We start from the raw sequence: 10,379 nt of genomic DNA, 5'->3' as shown, positions 1-10,379 counted from the left end.
TTTTTTTTTTTTTTTTTTTTTTTTTTTTTTTTTTGAGGCAGGGTCTCTCTGTGTAGCTCTGGCTATTCTGCACTCTCTTTTTAGACTAGGCTGGCCTCATACTCAAAGAGATCTGCCTGCCTCTGTCCCCACCACTGGATTAAAGGCACAAGCTACCACCATCTGGGCAAAAAATGCTCTTAACACAATCTTGGAAGAAAATTTAACCAATCTAAATAAAGAGGTGCCTGTTCAAGTACAAGAAGCCACAGAACAGTAAATAGACAGGAGCATAAAAGAAATTCCCCATAACACATAATAATCAAATACTCAATATACAGAACAAAGAAACAATATTAGAAGCTTCAAGGGGAAAAGATCATCTTATAATGTTATATCTTTATAAGTCTTACAAAAAATATTTTAAAGACTTACAAAATTCTTTAAGTTTTATAAATTCTTAGAAGTTCTAAAAGTTTTAAAAATTCTAATGAAGGCATGCATTTTAGAATAGGCACTGACTTCTCAGTGGATACTCTAAAGACAGTACAACCTGGACAGACATTCTAGAACTCAGAGAGACTACAGATGCCAGTCCAGACTGCTATACCCAGCAAAACTATCAATCACAGTCATCAGGGAAACAAAAACATTCCTGACAAAACAAATAATTTCTATCTCCCAATCTAGTTCTATAGAAAATGTTAGAAGGAAAACTTCAGTGTGAGGTTAGCCACATCCAAAAAGATACAAGAGAAAAATAATTCCAGGACAGGAAATCATGAGAGGGGGATAATCTCACACATGAACAGGAAAAGACAAGAAATCAATAAACACTGCTCATTGCTAACAGACTGACTAATTAGATTAGAAAACAGACTGTCTTTCTGCTGATTCCAAGCAAGGATCCACATTGTCAAGGATACCTATCACCTCAGGGAAAAGGATGGAAAAAGGAATTTCAAGTGCAAGGACCCTAGAAGCAAGCAGGTGTGCTTATTTTAATATCAGACAAAATAGACTTCTAATCAAAACTGACCAGAAGAGATAGGGAAGGACATTTCATACCCTTTAAAGGAAAACTCACCAAGAAGATATTGTAATAGTGAACAGTTATGCACCAACACAAGGGCACTCAAGTTCATAAAAATAAATATTACTACAGGCAAAACCACACATTTGTCCTCACACAATGGTGGTGGGTGGCCTCCGTTCCACACCTTCCTCCATAGACACGTCATCCTGCAGAAATGCTGGAGTTGACGGCACAAGTCAAATGGACCTAGCAGACGTCTACAGAACATTCCAGCTAAAGGTTACAGAATACACTTTCTTTTCAGCAACTCATGGGACTTGTTCCAAAAATAGCACGTACTAGGATACAAGGCAGTTCTTGACAGATACAAGAGAATTGAAATAACATTCTACCATAGCCTATCCAATCCCTGTGGACTAAAGCAAGATATCAACAGTGGCAGAAAGTATACAAAGGGTGGAAACTGAACAATTCACTACTAAATGAAAAATGGGTCAAGACAGAAATCAAGAAAGAAATTAAATTATTGTTTAGTCAAATAAAAACAAAGCACACCATATCCACACCTATTGGACACAAGGAAGGCAGTTCTAAGAGGCCAGTTCACAGTTCTAAATGAGTGCGTCGGAAGTCTGGAGAGATCTCACAGCAGTAACCTAGTGACACAAGCCTTGTTCTGAGAGCTCGAGACAATGACAAGAAGGAGTAACACCCCACAGAGCAGACATCAGGAAACAAACTCCAGCAAGAACCCGGTGAAACAGAGACAAACATAGAAAACACAACTCAAAGAATCAATGGAATGAGTTAGTTCTTTGAGAAAATCAACATGATTGACAAACTTTTAGTCAAATTAAATAAAACCCAAGGAAATCATTCATGTTACCAAAAGTAGGAATGAAAAGGGGACATTACAGTAGACACTGAGGAAATTCAGAGAATTATCAGGACATACTTTGAAAATCTTTATTTTACCAAATTGTGGAAAACTTAAAGGAAATAAAAGATATACACGATCTATCAAAGTTAAGACCAATTTAAATTTGTCCAGAACCTCTAATAAAATAGAAGAACTCACTCAAACAAAACAAAACAAATAGCAAAAACAAAAGAAAACCAGTGCAGAATTCTACCAGACCTTAAAAGAAAAATCAACAATTCCTTCACAAAATAGTAACTGAAGGAACATATCCTAATTCTTTTTTCAAATGTTCTAATACCCTGACACCAAAACCACATAAAAACCAACAAAAAATTATAGACCAATATCACTTATGGTTATATATGTCGAAATTCTCAGTAAAATATTTGCAAACAGAAAGGACACAGTCAACAAGGCAAAATGGCACCCTACATAATGGGGAAAAAAATCTTCATCAATTGGACAGAGGGCTGATCTCCAAAATATACATAGAACTCAAGAAATTGGTCATCAAATAAGAAATAATCCAATAAAAATGAGGTAGAGATCTAAACAGAAAACTCTCAACAGATGAATCTAAAATGGCTGAAAGATACTTAAGGAAATGTTCAACATCCTTCGTCATCAGAGAAATGCAAATCAAAACAACTCTGAGATTCCATCTTACACCTGTAAGCATGGTCAAGATCAAAAACACTAATGGAAATTTATGCTGTAGAGGATGTAGGTAAAAAGGAACACCCTGCGTTGCTGGTGGGAGTGCAAACTAATACATCCACTTTGGAACCCAGTATGGCGATTTCTCAGAAAATTAGGAAACAACCTTCCACAAGACCCAGTAATACCACTTTTGGGCAAATACCCAAAGGATGCTCAATCATACCTCAAGGTCATGTGCTCAACTATATTTGTAGCAGCATTATTTGTCACAGCCAGAACCTAGAAACAACCCAAATGTTACTCGACTGAAGAATGGATAAAGAAGATGTGGTACATTTATACAATGGAATACTACACAGCAGAGAAAAATAATGACATCTTGAAATTTGCGGGCAAATGGATCTAGAAAACATCATATTGAGTGAGGTAACCCAGACCCAGAAAGACAAATAAAATACATACTCGCTCATAAGTGGCTTTTAGACATAAAGCAAAAAAAAAATCCCATAAGTTTTTTTTATTTATCAGAGAGCATAATAAATAAATAAATCTTAAAAAATACTTGCAAACAGAATTCATGAACATAGCAAAAATATTATCTACTGTGGTTCTTTAAAAGAAAATGGCCCCCAAAGAAGTGGCACTATTAGGAGATGTGACCTTGTTGAAGTAGGTGTGACCTTGTTAGATGAAGTGTGACACCGTGGGGTGGGCTTTCAGGTCTCTTTTGCTCAAGCATTGCACAGTGTGACCCAAAGTCGTCTTCTTGTTGTATGCAAGATGTACGACTCTCAGTTACTTCTCCAGTACCCTGTCTGCCTGCATGCCGTCATGTCCCACCATGGTGATAATGGACTGAACATCTAAACTGTAAGCAAGCCACCCCAATTAGATGTTTTCCTTTATAAGAGTTGCTCTGGGAGTGTGGGGCGGGGAGGAAAGGAGGGAGAGGAAACTGTGTTTGGTATGTAAAATAAATGAAAAATTAAAAAAATAATGTTCTCCTGGTCATGGTGTCTCTTCATATTAATAGAACCTCTAAGACATATACCACAATCAAAAAGGCTTCATCCCAGAGATGCAGGGATGGTTCAATATATGTAAATCAATCAATAACATTACAACCATAGCAACCATTGCACAATGTAGATCACCAGGATCCACTGTTAGAGGAATAAACAAGTGCATGACTGCACAGCCCTCTTTGTGCCTCAGCTGCAGCCATGAATCTTCACAGCACCAAGCTGCTCCATCACACAATAGCAAGGAAGAGCAAACATATTCTTGCAGTGCCCAGTGTAGCCTGACTCTCCTCACAACCCATCTCATAAAACAACCAGGAATTGATATTAATATGATCACCATCAGTAGTTGTGATTGTATTTCTTCAGTTGTGACTTGGAATTCTCCACAGTCCTTCCTTGTCACCCACCGTCAATGCAAGCAACTAATAGACCCCGGGTAGAAAAGGAGACCTCCTTCCCCTGAGGATGGACTTCAGGGTCTGCTGGTGAGGAGACTGGCAGACCTGAGGTTGCATCTTAGCCCCTCCCATCAGCAGCTTCATGTTAGAAATACTGAGTCTGAGTCTCCAAGCACCCTGCATCCACTTGCAGCTTTTAAAGACCATAGCATCATTGGAAATTGCACCATGTCGGCTAGTGCTGGATCTGAAGCATCTCATACACAGAATGACGGTGTCCACACCCCTCTGGTTTTCGTCTAAACAGAGCAGGAAGAGTTACAACTGCCCTTTGCACCTCTTCTCCCACTTGTTTCGGTCCTCTGGCATTCTCTTCCCTCAGAAGTCTTTCCTTCCCGTTCTCCTTTGTTGAAAAGTAACACAGGGGGTTCTCCATTCCCTGAAGAGCAAGTAGATGGTCCTCAAGGTTGTGCTCTGTGCCTACCATCCTGTTGTGTCCTCTGCTTCCATCTGGGTCTGCATGTAATGGCTATTCTTGGTTGTCAGTGAAGAACCAAAGTTCCTCCATTTTGTCTTGTTTAAGCTATTTCTCATAAAACATTCCAGTCCTCAGAAATGGCTAGGGGCAAAAGTAACAGGGTAGTCAACTGGAAAGCACAGATAACCACTGAATGTCCCCACCCTATGATCAGCCGAAAAACAACAGGTGAAGTTCAAAAATAAAATTTCTGAAAAGTCTCTAGACACAAGACAATCAGGATTGAACCAGTCACCCCACACCTGCTAATGTAACTTTGCTGGGTTTTGCCTTTAAATAATCCCCTCTAGAAGGTTGGGCTACCCCCTCTTGTCACTACTGCTTTGTCACCCGTTGCTTTGACAAGGTCCCTGCCAGCTTGCATTGTGCACACAATAAACCTTGCTTTTGCATTTCAGTGAGTCGGGTCTTCCTGGTGGACGTGATAACCACTACACTACAAAAACACCTCTCTAGGCAGCTTGTTACTCTACTGTCCAGGACAGTTACAGTCTCCTGCTAAGTTGCCATCCAGAAGTTACATATCTACATCAACAGAAAGAATCACAAAGAAAGAAATCAAACCACAGATGAATGAGAGGTGAGTTAATGGCACAGGGAAAGTGTACTGGCTGGTTTTTTGTGCTAACCTGACACAAGCTACTCTCGTCATAGAGGAAGGAGCCTGAGTTGAGGAAATGCTGCCTTGAGAGCCAGCTGTAAGGCATTTTCTCAATTAGTGAAGTGAGGGAGGAGGGTCCAACCCATGGTGGATGATGTCATCCCTGGGCTGCTGGTTCTGGGTTCTATAAGAAAGCAGGCTGAACAAGCCAGGGGAAGCAAGTCAGTAAGCAGCACCCCTCCATGACTTCTGCATCAGCTCGTGCCTCCAGGTTCCTGCCCTGTTTCAGGTCCGTCCTGACGTCCTCTGGTGATGAACAGCAATGTGGAAGCAGGAGTTGAACAAACCCTTTCATCCCCAACTTGCTTTTTGGTCATGGTGTTTCATCATAGCAATAGAAACCTTGACTAAGAAGAAATAAGGAGCAAACAGATTCAAAGTAACAAAACAGCCGGCCCTGGACTTTCTGGTCCCTTTTCTTTGTAGCGGCGTCCCCAGGACCTCCTGGCTAGTCATCAAGTCCCAAAACGCAGAGCCGAGGTTCTCATAGACAATATTCTCAGAAGCTGTTCAGACAAAAGCTTATGCTTGCTTATACCATTTGCTGAGAGAGAGAGAGAGAGAGAGAGAGAGAGAGAGAGAGAGAGAGAGAGAGAGAGATTCTTAACCTGTGGGTCACGACCAATTCGGGGTGTGGGGGGTATTCGAGTCGCCCAAAATAACCGGGGGAAAAGGATATTTACATTATGATTCATAAGAGCAGCAAAATTATAGCTATGAATTAGCAACGGAAAGAATTTTATGGTTGGGGGTCAGCGCAATATGAACAACTATATTGAAGTATCTCAGATTTAGGAAGATTGAGAACCACGGCTCTAAGACAAAGAGACATGATGAGAGGGAAGTGGGGTTTGAAGAAACGTGGAGAGTCAACAAATTCCTGGTGGTAGTGGGATGGTCAGGTTTCCTTTGCTTGTTCTTAGAAGAGGATGGAGAATGTGTTCCCTTAGGACTGATCCAGAAAGAAGGTCTCCATTGAAAAATCCAAGAACAAGAAAAACCAACATTGTTTCCGCCCGGTTTCGAACCGGGGACCTCTCGCGTGTGAGGCGAGCGTGATAACCACTACACTACGGAAACCCGCTGTTTTGGCTATTTTACTGTGAAAGACAAAAATTTGTACACTTTCTAAAGAGTCCTCCAAAAGTTACAGATCCACATTTACAGAAAGAACTGCAATGAAGGCGACCAAAACAAAGATAAAAGCCATAGTGGAGAGGAGACACGGCCCGGGGAAAGATTAATAAATGCGGCTTGGGCGGCGCACCAAGGGGAGAGACCTCCGGGAGGGAGAAGCGCGGATGTAGGAATTCCGGGGTGGAGATGCAGCATCGCAGAGGAACCGCGTGCGAGAAAAACACAGGGAGGGAAGGAGCCTGATAACCTGGAGACACCTCGAGGTGTTGACACTGGAGAGCTTTTGAGAGAACCCGGACAAGTGACGCAAAAAGACACAGCAACCTGTTAAGCAAAGGATTTACACACACACACACACACACACACACACACACACACACCCTCTCTGAGCTTAGAAAAGGAAAATTGAGAGCAGTAGAGTGGATTCCACTCAGGCCGAGTTTGTTCAGGCGAAGCCGTCGGTTGCAGTGCAGGGCTCCAGTGAGGCTCTGAGCAGCCCTTCAACAAGGTTTAGGGGCAAAGAGACTAGGAAAAGAAAGAGTCTAGAGAGGCCTGCAGGGAACTTACAGCATGGTGTGGATAAGAGAGAAGGACCAGAAGTTCTGACTTAATGCCTAGCCAGAGACGCTTCCGAATATTGTTCAAATGTGCAGTTCTCAAGTCAGCGCAGTTGAGATAGTCATTCCAAAGGCAAAATCAGCATCTCAATAGAAACGTTGTTTCAGAGGTAATAAACTGGAGGATGTGGGCATCGATCCCACTACCTCTCGCATGCTAAGCGAGCGCTCTACCATTTGAGCTAATCCCCCGATGTTCTTCTTAGTTTTCTTGGACTTTCTTGGAGACCCATTGAACCCACTGTTCCTCAGAAAGTTTACCTGCTATATCCAGGGCCCATGAAAACATACAGTGAAAACAAAACTTACGAGCCGAGATTCTTATGTGGTAACGGCTGAAAACTGTAGGGAGTTAGCTGACAGAAAAAGGTTACCATTTCTGTTTCCGCCCGGTTTCGAACCGGGGACCTCTCGCGTGTTAGGCGAGCGTGATAACCACTACACTACGGAAACTCTACACAATGCAATAATTAGTTAGTTTAAAGATAAATTTAAAAAAATTACCTCAGTAAATGATCCGATGGTGGTATTCGTTGTATACATTTGTATCATGGGCTAGCTAAATAAAAGTAACTAAGGTGACCGCCCCCTCCATGACCAGCCCCTTAGTGGCTCCACTCTTCTCTGCCGCTGCCAGCTGAGCACTCGGGTTCCATACTCTTTAAGTGAAGTTCTGTGGAATTTGTCCCTCAGTGGCTGGTTCGCCTCACTTAACACCATGTCCCCAGCTTTATTCCAGTGGTTGCAAATGACAGAGCCGCTTTACAAAAGGCTGCGAAGCTAATGTTCCATGTTTATCTACTGTTTTCATCTGTCCTGATAGACAGTAGCTTAATTCCGTACCTGGGTTTTTGGGGAAAAATCCTTCTGAGAATGTGGAGGAGCCGGTGTCTCAGAAGACAAGGATGCTTACCATGGACAGAGCAAGAGTGAGTCAGGCCTGGCGGTGTGCCCTATTGCTAAATTACTAAAGGACTTTTCAGTCTAATTCCTTTAACGGCTGTAATAATTTACATCTCATCAAAACTGAGCAAGCACCCTCCTTTCTCCACGCCTCAGGAACACCAGCTCTTTTCTCTTTCCTCTTTCTGGAAGGATAGGAGTGAGGCCTACGTCACGGGGTTTTGATTCTCATTTTCTTGGTCACCGATGAACTGGGCACATTTTCAGAGGTCAGTTTGTCATTTGTCTTCTTTGAAACTTGCCCATTCTGATCCTTTGCCCCACTTTGCCAGGCTGTTTGTTTTCCAGCTGTAGTGCTTGGTGTGCGTGTGGGCAGCAAACCCTCACCCGATGTGCGATTGTCCATGCTTTCTCCCACTCCGTAGGCGCCTGCGGCTCTGCCGGTTCTTTCCTTCTCTGTGCAGAAACCTGTGTTTCAGGGTAAGAAGCCTGTGCGTTCTGTCTATGCTTTGGTAGCCTGTGCTTTTAAAATACACCCAAAATCTCACCCAGACTCATGCCATTGTGTTTTCCCGCTACATTCTTCTGGTTGTTCTATGGTTTCAGGTCTTACATTGAAGTCTTCTATAATGTATTTGGTATTTGCCCCTGCTGTGTGAGATGCACTGAATCCCATTCTTCTGCACGCAGATATCCAGTTATCCCAACACTGTGTACTGGAGAAAGCGTTCTTTCCCTGTGTGCCCTCACATTTTTCTTCTCTTTTAGTTATGCTATTGTGTTGTTGTTTCTTGGAGATGGATGCACCTACAACCCCAAGCTGGCCTAGAACTCACTGTATAGCCCACGCCTGTTCAAACCTGTGAATCCTCCAACTTCAGACTCCTGAGTGTTGGGATTGCAGCCGTGAGTCAAATACTTCCCAGATGCCCTGCCCCCTCCAGCTGTATCTTAACAACCTTTGAAGAATGGACTGGGTATACATCCATGGATTTATTTCTGAATTCTCTATTCTGTTTCGTTGGCCTACACGTTTTTAATGTCAGTATCACAGTGTTTGGGTCATTATAACCTTGTAGGATATATTTATTTTTGAATCAGATAGTATAATGAATCTACTTTTTTTCTTCTGAAAGTGCTGTTGTTTCTTTCACTGATTTTATGTCATTTTAAATCTTATAGTTTTCAGCCTGCAGGATAAATGCATTGTTATTATTTTATAGCTACTGTAAATGGATTTTTTAAAAAACTTTCAGGGATTTTTTGCTAGTGTTTAGAAATGCTGCTGATCTTTGTGCTGATGCTACAGCTTCCCTGACTTTGTCGATTCTACAGTGTTTTAGATTCTTCAGTCCCCACCAGAGGTTGCCATTCTGCTACTCAGCATGCACTTGAGCGCAGAGGTGGCGCATGCACACAGTAGAGAATGGTTCAAGACCCACAGAGCCTTGGCTGAGAGACCAAGGCAAAGTACAGTTCATCCTGCCAAGCCCAGGACTCACACCTCAGCACCAGGCCCTAGGCAGAAACACAATCCACAGCGCCCTCTTGCGGCGGGAAGTTCCCCTCCGTCAGGGACGATTAGATGCAGCTCTTGGGTAGTGTTGATGCCTGTCCGCCCGGGGCATTCCGATTGCCTACAAAGTCTCTCTCTGTTGGTTATGAAGCTGTGGTAGCTTCTTTCGATGTGAACTGCAAAGGTTGTTTATCAAAGAAAATTGAGCAGGATGAGCTGCCGGGTTTTTTTTGTGTTCATTCTCGTAGGGGAGGTTTAAAACAGAGCCAAGTCTTTAGATGGACGCTCTCCTTGCAAAGTGGGGCGGTACAGGAGATGCTGCTGCTGGACCGGTGACAGGTTCTTATCTTTTTCTTCAAGAAACGTTTTTGGACCTCCCGCAGACCTTCCTAGTGTGTGGTGACCAAATGCAAGTTATAACCGGGCTTTTTGAGGAACGTATCAGGAAGAAGCTTTCTGAAGATTTTCATGACATGGGTGGAATATATTGATACAGCCAACGCCCCCAACTTCCCGGAAGAAAGGGAACACTTTAAACCAAAAACACGTTCATGATAGGCAACGGGCCACATCCAGGCAACAAGAAATTTTTGGCCCATAGACAGGGTCACTATTGTCCCTCCAGCCTCTCTTAGGTCATTCTTGGAGCTTCAACCAACATTCTTGGAACGTTCTTGGAACTTTCCTGTGCTTTCTCAGTGATCCACTTTCTTAACGTTGTTGACATCTACTGGCCTTCACATTTGTCTCCCCTCCAGCTTCTCGGCTTAGCAGATGTAAAGTCTTTTGTTTTTCATTCTTTTACCTGTATTTTTAGGAAGCAGGGGAGGAGTGAGTGGCAGCTCTCCTGTGCAGAAATCGGGACAAATGCAGGAGTTGGTGCTCTTTGCAGATTCCAGAGATCAAACTCAGGTCCTCGGTCTTGGCGGGAAGGACTTTCACCTGCTCCGTTCTCTCCCTGGTCCTAGATCACCTCTAGATCATCTC

At 42.8% G+C, this 10,379-nt stretch overlaps 3 non-coding genes across 3 annotated transcripts; all 3 read right to left on the bottom strand.

The window, feature by feature from the left end:
- Nucleotides 1-6,226: 6,226 nt before the first annotated feature.
- Trnav-cac (transfer RNA valine (anticodon CAC)) lies at nucleotides 6,227-6,299 on the bottom strand. The gene has a single exon. It is a non-coding gene; the product is annotated as a tRNA-Val (tRNA).
- A 793-nt stretch (nucleotides 6,300-7,092) lies between these two features.
- Nucleotides 7,093-7,165, bottom strand: Trnaa-agc (transfer RNA alanine (anticodon AGC)). The gene has a single exon. It is a non-coding gene; the product is annotated as a tRNA-Ala (tRNA).
- A 188-nt stretch (nucleotides 7,166-7,353) lies between these two features.
- Trnav-aac (transfer RNA valine (anticodon AAC)) lies at nucleotides 7,354-7,426 on the bottom strand. The gene has a single exon. It is a non-coding gene; the product is annotated as a tRNA-Val (tRNA).
- Between the last annotated feature and the right edge of the window lie 2,953 nt (nucleotides 7,427-10,379).

Source organism: Alexandromys fortis, unplaced genomic scaffold (genome assembly GCF_014885135.2).
Source record: "Alexandromys fortis isolate MF-2015 unplaced genomic scaffold, M_Fortis_MF-2015_v1.1 scaffold_5, whole genome shotgun sequence".
Classification (NCBI taxonomy): Eukaryota; Metazoa; Chordata; class Mammalia; order Rodentia; family Cricetidae; genus Alexandromys; species Alexandromys fortis.
The sequence above is the reverse complement of the archived record's forward strand: the minus strand, read 5'-3'. Positions and strand labels throughout refer to the sequence as shown.